This window comes from Lissotriton helveticus, chromosome 2_1 (genome assembly GCF_964261635.1).
Source record: "Lissotriton helveticus chromosome 2_1, aLisHel1.1, whole genome shotgun sequence".
Classification (NCBI taxonomy): domain Eukaryota; kingdom Metazoa; phylum Chordata; class Amphibia; order Caudata; family Salamandridae; genus Lissotriton; species Lissotriton helveticus.
Window position 1 is genome coordinate 997,149,403 of NC_136059.1, and position 17,519 is coordinate 997,166,921.

At 48.8% G+C, this 17,519-nt stretch overlaps 1 long non-coding RNA gene across 1 annotated transcript in view; it reads right to left on the minus strand.

The window, feature by feature from the left end:
- LOC144818392 (uncharacterized) overlaps nucleotides 1–17,519 on the minus strand; it is a 264,107-nt gene that overhangs the window by 82,499 nt on the left and 164,089 nt on the right. The window contains exon 3 of the long non-coding RNA XR_013607096.1: nucleotides 15,901–15,954. This is a non-coding gene — a long non-coding RNA (uncharacterized LOC144818392). The remainder of the gene's footprint in view (nucleotides 1–15,900; nucleotides 15,955–17,519) is intronic.

The window sequence follows — 17,519 nt, forward strand, 5'->3', positions numbered from 1 at the left end:
ATACGCTTTAACACAAAACAGTAATACAATCGGCACATATGCAGCCTTTTCTCAGTGTTGTCTGCACAAAGGCCAAAAATTGGGTAAGCATATAATGTAAAAACATTTATGGCACTGACAGGCACAGTGAGAAACTTGTGCTGACATTAGCTTCAGCTCCAGAGCTCTCAAACTGTGCCACATAATAATGACCTGAGGCACATCGTTCACAGAATGAAAACATTACATGGCGTTATCCCATACTTTAAACACCAGCATAAACTACAAGGCACCCTTGCACTCGTAATCTCCAAGCTTGACTATTCCAACAGCCTATACCGTGGTGCATCCATATTTATCATATGCAAAATACAACTTACCCAAAATGCTGCTGCAAGGCTTCTTCTTCACCCTCACCCAAGAGAACGCATGACTCTAGTCCTGTTAACACTCCACTGGCTACCTATAGCTAGAAGGCAATGTTAAAGGCATTCGGCATTGTCTACAGAGCCTAACAAGAAAAAATGACCTACAAGTGAAATTCAAGCAATACAAACCAAACAGAACACTGTGCTCCATCCAGGTTTGTACCACTTATCATCATACCACCTTACCATAAGAAATCCGTATGAGGCATTGCTTTCTCAAAACAAGCCGCAAAGGTCTGGAACACGCAACCAACCAGCATTAGAAGCTCCCAGGAGCATATATACTTCTAAAGACATTTGAAAACTGCCTATTTCCTAGGTAAGTGTACCATCCGCATGCCGACGACAGAGCCCAGAAAAAGTCCCACCCTCAAATGCAATCCTCAGTTACAGCCCACAAATTGCAAACCAGCAAACTGAATACAATAAGCTAAGAAGGGTTGACCTATGGTTTGCATTGGCACTATGTAGTATTTCCATACATGACTGTTATTGCCCACATAATAGCAAAATCATAGGGGCACATTTATCAATATTTAATGCAGCACAATGCAGCAAGACAACTTGCTGCGCAGCGTGAAAGGAAAAGGTCAGGAGTGCACTGTATTTAACATCATACAGCACATTCCTGTTCTTTCCTTGTGCCCACTTGGCTGCCTAGCGCCTACTCAGGCACCCTTGCACCATGGTGCAAGAATACCTGTGTTGTAAGTAGGATTGTTTTTGTGCAGGAAGGGGCACCTTCCTGCACAAAAACAATCCTCTCAGGCATTGTGCTGCAGAAAAAATGAGGAGGAATAAAGATATTTCTCCTTATTATGCCTCACAGTGGAAGGAGTAGCATTGTGACGCATTCCCAGGTCTACCATTAATGGCAACTCTGGGAATGCACCAAAATCCATGGGTGGCTGCATTAGAACACCCACGCTCCACCCATGGAACACCTCCCTGGGGCAGAGCAACACAATGTAGCAATTTGCGCTGCATTGCATTACTCTAGATTTATCAAGCCATGCAGGGCCATGCATGTGTGGCTTGATAAATCTGACTTTGTTGTTGTGTCACTCTTTCACCCCTTTGCATGATGCAAGGGCGTTGCAAAGACAATGATAAATATACCCCGTAATACGCAGTTCTCAGCAATAAATTGTAGGTGACTTGTTAAAGTCACCTAAGAGATATCTGCTATGAGGGCTGTCCATGACCAGCACTGTACAACGCCAAAAAAACAGCCATCACCAAATGAACAGGCATGGAATAAATGAAGAGACTTGTGACACATTTCTGGACAATTTAAAACAACTGTAATATAGTCCACTACTGCAAGTCCCTAATACCTACATAATCTGACCTTCTATACATCTCACAAAGACAGTCAGATATAGGATGATAATAAAAATGCCAATCCAAATAGAGCTCTCCACTTCTCTCTCTCCAACCATGCCAACTCAGGACCACAGCTATAAACAAAATCTTAGATTGCACAACCCAGTGCAATAACCAGCTAGGCAGATTATATCATACAAAATACCATAAAGGGACCTGTAGAGCTGTTCAAAGCTATCAGCATACTGAAACCCATAAAATTATGTGTCTGTCTCTCACATTGATATGCGCTGTATAACATGATAACTGCACCTCAATGGTCATCAGGCACAACATGGAAACCCTTCCCACATGTGTTCAAAACAAAGACAACATCCTTTAAACCACACACCCTACACTGTGTAGCATGGTACTAATGTAGGCAAGCACCTCGGCCCTACAAAGGGGTATTAAGCGCTATATAAATGCTCCAGCACATTACAATACAATAAGGCATTCACAATACATAGGTTATGGGTGGCATAAAAACAGTACTGAAACATGCCACGGAAGAAGCAAAAACTTTTATGGAATGGTGAAGCATGAAATGTTAAGCCCCATCATGAGCGGCCACCAACAACCTGACCATTGCAGGAAACTCAGTTTATAGTATCTGTTATGCATTGGCCACACATGGCTTCAAACAGTACAGAAGCACACCATTCAGAAAAGCAAATAAATGTATGCAATGCTGGATGACGTAAGGCATGAAATATTGAGCCCCATCATGTACATTCATCAACAACCTAACCACTACAAGCAACTCAGGGGCATGTTAACAATAGAAGTAGCGGAGCGTGGCGCTAGCCTCCTTGCTTAACACCGTGCTCTGCCACTTCTGAAACGCAGGGCTGCACCATGTTTACAACAATATGGTGCAACCCTGCGTTTCCTCCTGCACTGGCGCTATATTTAGCTGCGTAATGCCAATGCAGGCACCCTTGCACCATAGTGCAAGGGTGTCTGCGTTTCAAGGGAAGATTGTTTATGTGAAGGAAGGTGTCCCTTCCTGCACTACACCTTCCTGCACAAAAACAATCCTGCTTACAATGCAGCCACCCTTGCACCCTGGTGCAAGTGTGCCTGCATTGGCACTAGTTAACACATTGTGTGGCAGCACTTTGAAATGACAGGAATGCCATATATTGTTAATACAGCATATTATCTCACAAAACCTTGATTTACTAGTTTGATCAGGAACTTGGATGAATGAAGCCTCACATGCTATTTTGGCCCCCTCTGCTCCCATTTGACTATGCTTCTTGTGCCTTGCCCCATCTGGTTGCATTCCTCCTGCCTAGGTCAAGAAATCAGTGCTCGGGGCTTGGTGTAGGCTGTGAAGCTTGGCTCCATAGCCAATGACCCTATTCCAATCAAGGATGTCTGGCCCAGGAGGCTTGCACATCCTTTCAACCGGACCAGTTTTTTCAAGGCAAGATGGAGTAGGAACTTTTACAGGCCATGACGGGAAGTGCTAGAATTTATGGCCTCATTTACAAGAGGCTTGAGCCACTGGAACCGTCCCTTTTTACGACGCTGCGATGGCGCAGGCCTCTCAATCATGTCTACGAGATGAGGCGATGCCACTCTGCTTGGCTTTGCATGGCCTCAAAGATATGGAGTAAGGAACTTACTCTACGCCAAGAAGGCCTTCCATGGGCGTTGCTTTGGGTGTTCCCATGCAACACCCATGGGTTTTAACACATTCCAAGATTTACAAGGATCTGTAAAATTTGGAATGCGCCTCCCCAGGGGAAAGGTAATGAGGAGAAATAACTTTATTTCTCTTCCTTTTTAGGTCAAGCAGGGCAGCGCATGTGCGGTGAGGCATGCTGTATTAAGGTACGGCATAGAAGCTCCACCCATTTCCCACCCCTCTTTCCAATTGGCTCCTGTCACTGTCCTTGTGAAATTGTTGCTTTTCATTTGTGAATAGGCTTAGTAGTCCCTCCTTGGCACTGCTTTGTCTGCATTTGTAGACTCCCATAACGACTGGACCTTTTAGTTGTGTCTTACATGGTCTGCTTTGTAAGTCGGTGAAGACTATTTTCTTTAATCATCGCCTCCTCCAGGCCGCTGGGGTGCTTAAATCATGCAATGGGAAGCTGCCCTTGAGCAAGGGCCAGTCTCTAATGCACATAGCTGTTTCTCAATTTTTTTTAAATTCTTTTTATTGACAAAAAGAAACAAACCATACATATACAAACATCGACCAGAGAGCATCGGGTGACCACAGTTACAAATATAGAGATGCAGGCTTCCGAAGGAAATAGCAATCAATTAAAAGAAGAAAACGGGCCTAGGCATCCTCTTGGTCCACACTGGCAGGATCCAATTCCGGTGGTTCACAGATATCGCCTCGGTAGGCATTCCAGGTTCCCCAGATCTTGACCCATTTGCGGGGTTGCCCCCTGGACACATACACCGACTTCTCACGAAACATACACCAGTCAAGGTCATCCATCCATTTCCCAACCCGAGGTGCCCGAGAAGCACCCCAAAGCTGTGCTATATTCCGCTTAGCAACCGCATAAGCGAGAGCCACCCAGACCTTACCATGTCTCAGCAGGCATCTCCTCGCCTCCATCTCGACCCTCACTCCCCATACTACACTCATTTTCGAATGCAATTTGGCCCAGAAATCACGAACCCTTTCACGCTCCCACAGAATGTGCAGGAATGTGGAGGAGTGTGGCTCACTGATTAGAGCGGCAGACCCTGATGAAGAGGTCTGGCCCGGGACCAGGGTTCAATTCCCGACGCGCAGGGTCCTGAGCCCAAAATGTCCACGGACTCGATAATTCTCGCCTCGGTGCCTATTCTAATCATGGGGTCCCACGCTGCAACTCTGGGCAATAGTTGCTTAATCTCCACTACTGTGGCCCACCCCGCTGCGGGATGCCTGGCTTTCACCCTGGGGATACCCAGTAGGGGTTATCTCACAGGGAAAAAGCCAGGACGGGTTCCCAAGGCAAGCGCCTTGATGCCTTCGGGTGATACGTGCGCTATATAAGTCGCAATACATTTACATTTACAGGAATGTCCCAGGCAGCCCACACCCCCTCCGACAGTCAGCAGACCCAGCCAAATCCATCCTCAGCAATCCCGGACCCGTGATGTAGGAACGGTGCAAAATCCGTAGTTGAACTAATCGAAGTCTCATGGGGACCGCCACTTCCTTAGGGGACGACAACGCCCCCCTCCAATCCTCCTCATCAAGAACAAAGCCATCGGCGACCCACTGTCCACGCAACAGCACCAAGGGGTCCTTGGTGTGATTGACCAGCTTGCTGTAAGTTAAGGAAATCGTCTTAGTGGGCACATGGCCATCAAGCAATCGATCCTCGAGCGGGGAGGCCACCGGCGGTGTCTCGCCCCTGGGGAGAACAGCACACAAGGCATGACTAACCTGAAGGTATCGAAACCGTTCAGTCTCATTCAGCTGATATTTAGCCTGCAACTCCTCAAACGTCAGCAGTCTGCCCTTACCCCACACATCACGCACCTGTGTTATACCGATCAGGTCCCAACGATCAAACCCCTTCGTTTTCCAGAGCATCCCCACCATCTCCGAACTCCACAACGGAGTGGCTAGTGTCAAGCGCCCAGCCCATTTAAGATCCCTGTTGGCCTCATGCCACACCCTCGTGGAGATCGAGGGAGGCCCCACCAGCGGGAAACGACCGCGCTTCGCATATAAAACCCGGGTGTACTCTCCCCCGGCACCTGACCACGGTCCATCGCATAACCCGGATCGACCGGTGAACCGTAAATAGCATGGCTGATGCCAACTGGGACGCCCAGTAATATTTCCGGATATTTGGCAGACCAATACCCCCGTCATACCAAGGAAGCATCAATTTTGACAGTGCAATGCGCGGCCTTCCCTCCCACAGAAGCCTACGCTGCAAAGACTCAATCTCACTAAAATACAACGGGGGCACAGGGTCAAAGGAGTTCTGTAAAGCATACAAAAATAGCGGGAGAGCCATCATCTTAAAAAGGACAGCTCGGCCCAACTGAGAGAGCAGCAGCGTCTTCCAACGCGCAACATCCGCACGAAGTCTGGCCAAGGGGGGCAACAGATTCAAACGGAAACGCACCCTGGGATCCTTAGAAATCTGGATCCCAAGGTAGCGAAAACCGACCAATTCCGATTTCCCAGGACAGTTCTCAGGCACCCTAGGGGGATCCCCGCTCAAAAAAAAAAAGGACCGACTTCGCCCAATTAATCGCAAGGCCCGAGTATCTCCCGAAGATAGCAAGGACGTCCATAAAAACGATGAGGGAACTGCGAGGGGAGGTCAAGTACAGCAGAATATCATCAGCATAAAGCGAGATCTTGTCCTCCCACTCCGAAGTCCAACGCAACCCTCTGATCGAGCGATCCCACCGCACCCAGGCCGCGAGCGGCTCCAGGGCCAAGGCAAATAAGAGGGGCGAGAGGGGGCAGACCTGTCGAGTTCCTCGTCCAAGAGAAAAGTTACGGGACCTATGATTATTCACGACCATCCGAGACAAGGGGGCCGAGTAAAGAAGACGAACCCAGCCAATAAAGACGGGGCCAAACCCCAGCTTCGTCAGAACCGCGAAAAGATAAGGCCACTCCACCCGGTCAAAGGCCATAGTAGCGTCCAGAGACAACAACACGGCCGGCTCGCGGATGCGAGACGCACCCGCCACCACGCCATGTAGCCGGCGAAGATTAAGGGTGGTGTTACGCCGCGGCATAAAACCGGACTGATCCGGATGGATCAAGGTCGAAATGACTTTCACCAAGCGGGTGGCAAGCAGTTTAGCCAAAACCTTAGGTTCCACATTGAACAAATAAATTGGGTGGTACGAAGAACAGTCTAATCTAGGTTTACCTTCCTTGTAAATGACTACGATGTTAGCAACACGTTGATCGTAGGGCAACTCCCCGCGATCCCGGCTTTCCATATACATGTCCTTCAAATACGGGGCCAATCGATTAGCATATGGCTTGAACAATTCGATGGGGAGACCATTAGGGCCAGAAGCCCTGCCAGAATGGTCCCCCTAATAGCCATCGCCACCTCATCATCCGTGAGGGCGGAGTCCAACAATTTCCTATGATCATCCGACAAGGCAGGCATGGGTATATCCCGTATCATGTCAGCGTTATCCACCTCATTAAAAGTGCCAGCCGAGGAATACACCTCCTCGTAATATCGGGCAAACTCCTCAACTATCAACTGAGGATCTGAAGTGGCCCCGGAGCCCGCAATATGCAGCTCCGGCACCAAACGGGACCCCCAGCCACCCTTTTCCAGCCAAGCAATCAACTTCCCTGCCTTGTCCCCATGCTCATAGATCCTACACTGTGTGTTGGCGTGCTGTGCCTTCGCACCGTCATGTGTCAGAGTCTTGTATTCATCCCGGAGCAGCCCGAGGCGATGACTCGCCCCAGAGTCACTCCCGGAGGAAACCGCAATTTCCAATGCCAAGAGCTCCACCTCCACTCTATCCAATTTCACCCTCCTCTTCTTCTTCTGCCCAGAGACAAGGGAGAGGACCTCCCCTCTCACAACAGTCTTGTACGCTTCCCAAAGGGAGCACCTCGACGTGACCGAACCCTCATTCTCACGAAAATAACTATCCGTAACCCGCACAAGTTCCTTTTTTTACCACTGGGTCTTTTAGACGCCACGCGTTTATGGGGGCAATTCTACCAACATCTCCTGTCCCATACACAGCCGAAGCCAAATCGGCGAGTGGTCAGAAACCCCCCGAGCCAGATGAGCTACATCCCGAACAAAGGCTGCCTGAGCCGCTGGCAATAATACGTGATCAATTCTCGAGAGGGAGAGAGGCGCCGCCGAGGCATGCGTATACTCGATAGCACTCGGATGTCTGAGACGCCAACCATCTACTAATTCCGACGCAGAAAGAAAGTCGGGCAACCACCTACGAGAGGGCAGCAACACACGGGAGGGGCGCCTATCCAACTCGCCATCCATGACTGCATTAAAGTCCCCGCCAAGCACCATGGTGCTGACGGGTAAAGTGAGGAACATCCGGCCCAAGTCATGAGATGTGTCAACCTGCAGCGCTGGGGGACATAAATAGACACAAAGGTAACAGGCCTACCCTCCCAGAGCCCCGATATGCCAACATAACGGCCACGATTATCAGCCCAAGTCGATCGGACCGTAAAGGGAAAGGAGTTCTTCACTAAGATGCCCACACCCCTAGAGCCATACGTGAAACCAGCGTGTGCAGCAAGCTTGTACCCTCCCCTGTGCAGCGCCATACATCGCTTTCCCATGAGATGCGTTTCCTGCAGCAATACTACGTCTGGCGAGTGCCGCCTAATTAACTGACTCACCATAGTGCGCTTTATCTTATCACCCAATCCATTCACATTCCAGCTGAGGATAGAGAACCCCAGACCCTGTCTAACAGAAGCCATACAGCATACCAATGAAGAGCAGATCCGAAGGCACCCATAGCAATCCCTGGTCATACAAAACAGATCCTCACTCCTCCCATTACACCTGAGGCGGACGCCGGGTGCGGGCGAGTGATTGTTACAGCGCTGACTACGAGCCGAATTTTAAACTGATTTTAACTAATGTACTTTATTTGTTGCATTTTTTGGGCTGATTACTAGCTTCGTATTTTATTGGCTGACTTCTAGCTATTTCACTTTGTGTCCTCCTTTTATTTCTTATTGCACTTACTTGCTCCTTCGAGGCACCTGAGGCGGAAAGACGGGTGACCTTAGGCTTTCTCCGCTCTTCGGACTTTTGCTATCCCTCACTCTCTGCGGTCCGCGCCGCGCTGCCCTGCACAGTGTCCTCTCCCATTCAGCCGATGAGGTGCTGAAGGGTAGTGTGGGACCTGTGGGCCGTGCATTTCCTCAGCGGCCATCTTGGGGGTAGGCTTGCTCACGGGGCGGCAGTCTAGTGGTGCTGCCTCTCGCCGGCCAGCGACGCCTCATAACTCTGCGAGAGTGCTGCCCTGGTTAGATCCTCACTTCTCCCATTACACCTGAGGCGGACGCCGGGTGTGGGCGAGTGATTGTTACAGCGCTGACTACGAGCCGAATTTTAAACTGATTTTAACTAATGTACTTTATTTGTTGCATTTTTTGGGCTGATTACTAGCTTCGTATTTTATTGGCTGACTTCTAGCTTTTTCACTTTGTGTCCTCCTTTTATTTCTTATTGCACTTACTTGCTCCTTCGAGGCACCTGAGGCGGAAAGCCGGGTGACCTTAGGCTTTCTCCGCTCTTCGGACTTTTGCTATCCCTCACTCTCTGCGGTCCGCGCCGCGCTGCCCTGCACAGTGTCCTCTCCCATTCAGCCGATGAGGTGCTGAAGGGTACTGTGGGACCTGTGGGCCGCGCATTTCCTCAGCGGCCATCTTGGGGGTAGGCTGGCTTACGGGGTGGCAGGCTAGTGGTGCTACCTCTCGCCGGCCAGCGACGCCTCATAACTAGGTGCCCTCTTCTCCGCGCAGCGGACGCGCCTAAGGAGCGCCAAAGGAAAGCCCGTCTGCGCCCGTCAGCGTCCCGGAGGCGGACGAGGCCGGGCCGGGCTGTGCAAGCGGGCTAGGATGATTACATACACCAAGGAGGAGCTTCTGGTCCTCAGAATCCAGAGGAACACCTGCCGTTCAGTTTTCCCAAAACAATCTAAAGGTAACAGGCGCTGCCCAGGCTGCAGTTGGTTACCAGCCAATGGTGTCATTTCCTCCCCCCCCCCCCAACTACAGCAAGTGTCTTCTACTTAACACCAGGTCCTTGGTGAAACATGCACTAGATGTTTATAATCTACTGACAGATGTAAAACCCATATGTCTTTTCCTAACTGAAACTTGGCTGGGAGAGGGCTCTGGACCGGATATTGCTACGGCGATCCCATCCAATTATGTTATCTTTAGGAAAGACAGAGCCACAGGTAGGGGAGGTGGGGTTGCCTTGGTGGTCGACAATCGCTTTGCTTGCTCAGTCATACCGACGGATGAAATTCGGGGATGTGAGACCTTGTGTTTCTCGCTATCCCTCTCGCCTCACCAATCGTGCTCAGGACTGCTTGTTTATAGGCCACCGGGCCCGATGGGCTCCTTTCATGATGAGCTCCACTCTGTAATCTCCGCGCTCTGCCTCAGATCCAAACACTGTTTACTCTTAGGAGATTTTAATATCCACATGGATATGGTGGATGCCCCTGACAGCATTAAGTTGAATGACATCACTTTGTCACTGGGGCTCATCCCACATCTCCTGGCCCCCACACACAGTAAAGGGCACACTCTGGACCAAGTCTTCTCGACCATTCCGATTGAAATGTCCTCCCCTGTTCCGGTTCTCTGGTCCGATCACTTTTTAGTGGAATTTCAGATCATTCACCTCGGATAAATCTCCTCCAGTGGGCCTGCCCGCCAAGCACAGGATGTCAGAGCCTTCCACCGAGTTTCGACCGCCATGCTGGCGCAGGCATTATGTACTCACCCTTGCCAGCTGACTGGGGTGCTGAAAACTGAACTGGAGCTCTTGCAGACCTGGCTCACTTTACAACTGGACGAACTTGCTCCTCCTCTTTCACCCCGGGGCATTCCCTCGCGAGCGTCTGCCCCTTGGTTTTCTCCTGCCCTGGCAGAGAAGCGGCTGCAGTGCAAAATAGCTGAAAGAGCATGGCGCAGGCAGTATGACTCCAGATCCAAGGAAGCCTATAGGGACTCCATTAGGAAATACCATCGCGACATTACCGTACATAAGAAGTCTTACTTTGCAAAAAGAATCGAAACTGCCTCCAACTCTTACAAAGAAATCTTCAGGGTAGTTTAGGAATTCACCTCTCCCTCCTGGTGCACCCCCAGAAGTCTGCATTCCGAACGCTGGATCACTGAGCTTGCAAATTTTTTTGCTAACAAAATCAAGTCCATCCAGGCCTCTTTTGTGTCCGATGGCGCGGCTACAGCTCCGGAATTGCCTCTGCCCCTCGCTTCCTCCCACCCTGAGGGCCCCTCTCTCTGGGTCTTTCCTCCCCTTACCTTTCAGGCCTCTCTGGACCTACTTACCACATTAAAATCAGGATCCCCCCTTGACCCTTGCCCTGCTAAATTTCTCGCCAAAGTGGCACATGAACTAAATCCTTTAGTTAACCCAGTGCTTAACCTTTCCCTTAGTACAGGGGTGGTCCCTCAGCAGTTGAAACAGGCCCTCATTTTGCCCCTTTTAAAAAAAACTAACCTTGATCCCAATGGTTATGCAAATTACAGACCCATTTCCCTTTTGCCAGCACTTGCGAAAGTGGTGGAGAAGCATGCCCATGCCACCCTTGCTAATTTCCTTGAGACGCATAACATTCTTCAACATTCTCAGTCGGGGTTTCGATCCAACATGAGTACCGAAACTGCCTTGCTCGAAGTCACCGAGGCCATTAAGGAAACCCTGGACTCACGGGGCAAAGCCATGTTGGTAATGCTTGACCTCTCTGCGGCCTTCGACACCGCCCCCCATGACCGTCTCCTTTTTAGACTCTCGGAGATTGGTCTGAGGGGGTCGGTGTTCCTTTCTGGCCAATCGCCAACAAACGGTCTGGGCTCCTCCCGTCTCTGCCATGATGCCGCCTCTGGAGGTGGGAGTTCCTCAGGGCTCCATTTTGAGCCCATCTCTCTTTAACATCTATATGACCCCTTTGGCGGCACTGGCAGAGGCCCACGGAGCCCAGATCGTGTCGTACGCGGATGATACCCAGCTCCTTTTCACGTGCGACAGAAACTCCGACTTTGATGGCAAGAACATTAAGGGCTGCCTTGAGGCCGTTTTCGGCTGGTTTCAGCTGAACGGCCTCAAGTGCAACTCCGATAAGTCGGAAGTGCTCTTCTTCGGCTGCCCCGCTGACCCCAGGTGGAAGGCCTGGTGGCCGACCGCCATGTTTCCTTCCGTCAGCGACTCGGCGGTTGCAAAAAATCTTGGAGTACAAATTGACAATGGTCTCTCTCTCTCAAAGCTCAGGTCTTTGGCTTGGTCGGCAAATGTTTTGCCATCCTTAAGATGACAAGAAAATTTTTGCCCTTACTGTCGCTGGACCACAGAAGAGTAACGGTGCAGGCGTTGATAGGTTCCCGCCTCGACTACGCCAATATACTGTATCTGGGCCTCCCCGAATTTCTCCTTTCACGCCTGCAAGTAGTCCAGAACTGTGCCGCGCGAGCCATCTTCGGCCTCACTAGGAGAGCCAGTGCCAGTACTTTGCTCAAATCTCTCCACTGGCTCCCAATTAGAAAGCGCATGGACACTGACAATTGCCTTTAAAGCGCTGGACGGCTTGTGTGCCAGGTATCTTCGGAAACGGTTGACTTTCTATCAACCTTCCAGATCACTTAGATCTTCCACCTTGGCCTTGGCCGTCGTACCAGCGATTCGGCGCGCCCGGTGTGGTGGACGCTCCTTTAAATGCCTTGCTCCCCAATTGTGGAACGCTCTACCCCTTTCCCTTAGAACCAATGGTAATTTGCTGGCCTTCAGGAAGGATCTCAAGACTCTGCTCTTCTCTCAGTAAGTTGCTTCTGCTCTCTTTTATTCGGTGCCACTGAGGATCTTAAAGAGCCGGGACACTCTTCGGAGTAGCTGCGCCCTATAAAAATCCCCCTATAACATAACATAACATAACATAACAAACAAACCAACACACAAAAACCCCCAACATCCAAACCTCCAACCCCCCACCCTGCACCCCTGCATGTAGCAAATGCACATCCCCAACTCGCAGTGTGCCTGTCGCCCCCAACTAACTACAATTATCTAAAGGTAGAAAAACGGAGGAGGACCTTACAACAGGGCACCCGCCCCACCCCCCCACCCCAAACCGACCACTATCCCCCCCATCTGGTAAAGGCACAAAAAGAGTCACGGACAAAAATAGTCCAGAAGGGGGGGGAGAACGAACAACCCCTACCAGACCCTCTGTGCCAGCGACAGCATCAGTGCGGCTTATAGTCTAAAACAGTTCACTGTTCCTCACTGTCTGTTCGGGCCTGAGCCCCAGAGTCCGAGCCCTCAATTCGATCCAGCCAGTCCGCAGCCATGTCAGGAGAATCGAAGAACCAAGTCTTTCCATCGTGTTCGATCCTCAGACGAGCCGGATACATCATGGAGTACTTCATGTCCCAGTCCCTCAGCCGCCATTTGATGGACATAAACCCTTGCCGTTGTCTCTGCACCATCTGAGTGGAGTCCGGTAAGAACAACAGCGAAGCGTTCTCGTAGGCCAACGGGCCCGTGTACCTCGCCGTTTGCAGGATAGCGTCCCGGTCCCGAAAGTTCAGGACCCGGGCAATGATGGGACGCGGAGGCGCCCCAACCTTCGGGTGGCCACCGGGGATCCTGTGTGCCCTCTTCACAGTGAAAAAATTACCGAGGCCTTTAGGCTTGAGGTGTTTCAGGATGAGCTCCTCAACAAAGAGGTCTTGGGTCACCCCCTCGGATCGTTCCGGAACCCTCAAAATGAGGACATTGTTGCGGCGCGCCCGACCCTCATACTCGTCGAGTTTCCGATCAATTTGATGTCGGGCCGCCTTAAGGTCACCCACTTCCTTCTGGAGCACGGAGACATACTCGAGGAGACTCACCGTCTTAACCTCAAGGGTCTTGACCTTCTCAGTAGTCTTGGTGAGGTCAACCCTGATGAGACCCACTTTAATAGCGACAATGTCCAGTTTCGTGTACATCTTGCCCAAGGAAGATTGGACCCCAGTGATGGCAGCCATCAGGTCTTTCATGGTGGGATCGTCACCGACCGAAACCCCTTCCGCACCCCCAGCCGGGGTTCGTTTCAAATCAACTGGTGACCCCTTGGAGACGGCATACTTATCAATTCGGTTTGACTGGACCTGCCGAGTAGATTTCAAGGATTTCAGCGGAAGCTTTTCAAGGTCTCTCGACGCCATCTCGATCGCAAAGGCAGGAGAAACCCACCACTCCTCAGTCGAGCGTAGGCAGGCCCTGCGATGGTTAACCTCTGAGCGGGGTAGAGAGGCCCAAGACGTCCCGGCCGCCACCCGGATGCGACAGAATAAGATCCGACCGGCCACTTCCGGTCCCGGAAGCCGATGTTGTTGCACTCCACCCCGGATGGTTCCACACCTGGGGTCCCGGTCCCCGAGACCACAGGCCCCAATTTTCCCAAAGACGATATTCGGTCGCCGAAGCAGCCGATTGAGCCAGAATTTCACCTAGCGACTCAGGTGCTGGTCCCCCACCCGATGGTAGGGACGGGGTTCAGGAGACTGTGCCGGTTAGTCGGTCAGGATGTGGCGGCCGGGGGGGCCGATGCTCAAGCAGCCATCTTGGTCGCCGGCGCGGCTCCTCCTCAACTCACAGAGATTTATTGCATGGACACACTGCTCCTTGCCACTTCATCCAGAGGGCACAATATCACACTGAAAATCAAATCTCTGCTGCTGTAATGCTCAGTGCGACACCCAAGTAAGGGACACTGCACGTTCTGTTTTAATGGGTTTTCTTTTTACTTTAAAGCTCTGCACGGAACCCACTTTAGAGACACTGCGCTCTCTGTTTCAGCTTTTTAAAAACATGTTTTAACTTTAATGCTGAGCCTGGCACCCACTTCAGGGACACTGTGCTCTGTGTTTCAGCTTTTTTAAAAACATTTTTTGAACTTTAATGATGAGCGCAGCACGCACTTCAAGGAAGCCGCGCTCTCTGTTTGAGCTTTCCAGTGCAGTAGACCTTAACAGTCGACCACTCGCACCACTTCCTCACTTCATCCCTACCTGCTTGTTATGTTTAGTATGACAAATAGATCTTAATAACCATAGTTGTGGATGTATACTTAGTGCTATATTTTTATGTTATAGAGCTCCCAGATGAAGGGTAAATAACCCGAAATGCATTGGAGCAGTTGGCATTGTGTTAAAATATGATGGATATAAAGAACGTTTATCACGCTTATTGAATGTTACACTGAATTGAAGATTTATCATGAAGATTAATGAATAAAAAGTGATACCAATATTTGTGGAATCTCGTTTCAAGAGAACTTAATGTGTGCCCACGCCACAGGGATGCCACTATAGGGTAATAGTGGCACTTGAATAGCAGAAATACTTTAGACATTGCCTCTTTAGATATGCCTGACTGCTTTGTGCCAAGCTACCAGAGGGTGAGAATAGGTTATTAAGTGTGTATCAAGCTTACTCTGACTAGAGTGGTGGTCCCTACGTGGACAGGGTGCATACCTCTGCCAACTCGAGACCTTCTTTAAAACACTTATCCATAATTACTCAGCTTACACTCATACTATCACTTGATTGTTGCAAAAGGGTTGTGGAACAAAAGAAACACTCTGAGAAGCCCACAGAAGTCTAATACATGTTTCATGCAAAAATAAAGCAAGGAGCAAATATGTTCTAAATGTAAATTCACAATGTTAATAGACTAGGGCTTTGCCGACTGAGTTGTTGGAGCACACAATGCTAAATTCACTTTATTTTTAACTTTCTGTAATCCATTTTGTATAAGGCAGCAAGTGGAATATTGAGCAGGTGCATAGCTCATCTTCTTGGGATGGAGATAAGGTAGAGGGTGTAAGAAAGCTAACCTTACTAAATCTATATGTTCTCGCTTGTCTATGTTACCTTCAAAGCAAGGCTACACTCTCTAGAGCAGTCAGGCGAAAATGCAACGCTCGACACTGACATACAAGATAACAGTGGATTTATAATGAATGTTAATGTACAATAATGCAAAGGCTTCAATGGTACTTTACGCCGGTATAAACGTGATTTTACAATCCATTCTTTTTCAATATGAGGTGAAAAATACAACCATTCTATGGCATTTAACTTTTTTTTTTTTTTAGAGTTGTATATAGCGCGAACTAGACCCGAAGATATCGGGTATCAGAGCGCTTTACATGAGCACCAGTTTCGTTACACAAGGACACATTCATTTTTGTTATCCACGGGCAGATTAAGTGATTTGCCCAGAATCACAGGATGTTGAGCGTCGTTGCCGAGACGCGAACCCGGCCCTCCACCTTTGAGGTCGGCCGCTCTAGCCTTAAGGCTACATCCTCTTCCCAACTTTCAGCTTGAAATTCATCACTGTTAATTTTTTGTTTTTCTACTTACCTTTTGGTTTCATCAGCACTTTCAAGCAGATAATCAGGAGTAATGCCTTTATATCTGCAATCATGATGAATGATGCATAATCAAAATATATACAGTTAGCCAGGTAAGAAATATTGCTCGTATTATTTAAAAAATCTTTTTTTAAATTATATTTATTATTTTCCATGTTGCACATACTTTACACATTATACATTGTTCAGCATTATTACTTCATAGCTAAATGAGTTCTATTTCAAGATATACAAACAATTCATTACGCACTTCCACCATCAGTATTTATATTTCATACTTTACCATGATTAAACATTAAGCCCTTCTTGGGTCTACCTGCGGCCCCCTCCTTCCACCTACTTATGGGTTGCCATATTCTTAAGCCTAATGTCCTTCCCCTTTTCCCTTTTCGTGCATAAATCTTCTTCTCTATATTATATGCGTTCAAAAATCTTACAGCCTGATTCATCAAGCCGAATTGCGCTCGCAAAGGGCCAGATTCTGAGAATCTGGCCCTTTGCGAGCGCAATTTTTGCATTTGGGATTCATCATCCCAAATGCAAAAATCGGTAATTGCTAATTCGCTAAATTGCGAGGAATTACATTTAAGGAATCTCTATTTGAGATTCCTTAAATGCAATTCATGAAGCATTTTAAAATTGCGAAAATGCAATTTTGGGCCGCTATTTACCGAGAGGTCAGACCTCTCGGTAAATAGCAAAAACTTAGAAAAATGCTTTTAAAAGCATTTTTCTAAGTTGCATGTTGCACACACACATGTCCTTTGGACATGTGTGCGCGCAACACCTGTTTCAATTTGCATTTAAGGGGTGCTAAGGGTGTCCTTTGGACACCCCTGGCACCCTTTAAATCGCTATCTTATTTGCGATTAGCTAATTGCTAATCGCAAATAAGGAATACTCCCCATTCATTCCTATGGGCCTTTTGGCCCATAGGAATGAATGGGGAGTTATTCCTTATTTGCGATTAGCAATTTGCTACTCGCAAATAAGGAATGTGTAGGAATCGCTATTTATTTAGCAATTCCTACATGAATACCGTTTTGCGAGTCCTTAATAGCGATTCGCTATGAATCGCTATTAGGGGCTCGCAAAACGGCCCGTTGATGAATAAGGCTGTTAATTCTCAATCTCCCAAATATCACAGGTATCCAAGACCAGATGGCATTTCCTTTCATAAAACACTTTAAATGTTTTGTAATTTCCTATTACTTGGGATGCGATCTATTTGTTTATGGATGCTGAGAGAGGTATATGGTGAGTGTATAGAACATTCTGACCCAAATATGGCACAAACCCCTCCTTTGACAGCAAACACAAGGGCCATTCTTTTTTGCAGTGCATAGCCTTCTGGGCTTTAGCTGATTGGTTATCAGGCCTACTGAAATGGCTGTAGCCTTAGTGACTTTTTGTAGTAGTTTAGCATTCTGTCTCATTTCACAGATAGCCAAACCTACACCATAATTGAGAAAAACAATGGGGAAGAATTTGTTTGTTCTGCACACTTCACATCGTCTCTGTAATCGCTGAAGGAAATGCTTGGAAGACGGTCCGACAGCAGGGGACGCATATCCAGTCTAACATGCCTCAGTCCAGTCTTGAGTCACC